We start from the raw sequence: 1,431 nt of genomic DNA, 5'->3' as shown, positions 1-1,431 counted from the left end.
CACGCTTTAAAATCAAGAAGGGAGTGTGTCAAGGTTGTATCCTTTCACCATACTTATTCATTCTGTATACTGAACAAATAATCTGAGAAGATGGACTACATGAAGAAGAATATAGCATCAGGATTGGAGGAAGACTCATTAGCAACCTGTGTTATGCAGACAACACAACTTCGCTTGCTGAAAGTGAAGATGACTTGAAACACTTACTGATGAAGATTGAAAACTACAGTCTGCAGTATGAAATACACCTCAATATTAAGAAAACACAAATCCTCACAACTGACCAATAAGCAGCATCATGATAAATGGAGAAAAGATTGAAGTTGTCAAAGACTTCATATTACTTGTTTCTACAATCAACACCAGTGGAAGCAGCAGTCAAGATATCAGACATTATAGCATTGGAAAAATCTGCTGCAAAGAACCTCTTTCAAGTGCTGAAGAACAAAGATGTTTCCTTGAAGACAAAGGTGTACTTGATGCAAACCATGGTTTTTCATTCTCCTCATATGCATATGAGTGCTCAAAAATGAAAAAGGAAGACTGAAGAAAAATGGATGCTTTTGAGTTGTGGTGTTGGCAAAGAGTGCTGAAAGAACCATGGACTACTAAAAGAACTAACAAATCTGTCCTGGAAGAAGTGTAGGATGAATGCTCCCTGGAAATGAGGATGGCCCAACTTCATTTCACCTATTTTGGTCATGTTATCAGAAGGGATCATTCCCTGGAGAAGGATATCATGCTTGGAAAAGTGGAAGGATAACAAAAAAGGGGAAAGCCCTCAACAAGATGGATTGACACAGTGGCTGCAATGATGGGTTAAGGTATAGCAAAGATTGGGGGCTGGCACAGGACCAGGCAGTGTTTCATTCTGCTGTGCATGAGGTTTCTAGGAGTTGGATATGACTCAATAGCACCTAACAACAACAACAACACTTGTTCCATGATCATTTTTTCTACATCATTTTTTTTCTTTATAAATAAAATTATTTCACCAGTGCTTGTACTTTACAATGTCCTTACAAATCTAATTCTTTTTTATGGTATAATTTATGGTTATTCCTTTTGTCATGTATTATATAATCCAGTATTATGAATTTATGCCTAACTGAATTTTATTTACTGATAATTTTGGGGGCCTTGAGTTCAGGTTACGTTTTTAAGAGACCTTCTCTTTAGTTGTATAAAATGCTCCAGGGCATTTCCAATGTGGGAATCATTTAATTCTTGGTTTGGGTTTTCAAAGATAAGGAATTATGGTAAGTCCAAACAGCCAACCCAAAGAACGAAGAAATTTCATCTATATATTAATTTTCCACTTGGTGCCAAGCCTAAAGTAAAAATGTTCTCCGTTGTCTTGTTGTTAATTCTTATTTTCTTGCTCCACTTTTCCCTTGTTGTTGTTGTTGTTAAGTGCCGTCAAGTCATTTC

This window comes from Orycteropus afer, unplaced genomic scaffold, assembly GCF_000298275.1.
Source record: "Orycteropus afer afer isolate SDZICR_OR568_19922 unplaced genomic scaffold, OryAfe1.0 scaffold00724, whole genome shotgun sequence".
NCBI lineage: Eukaryota > Metazoa > Chordata > Mammalia > Tubulidentata > Orycteropodidae > Orycteropus > Orycteropus afer.
Note: the sequence above shows the minus strand (reverse complement) of the source record.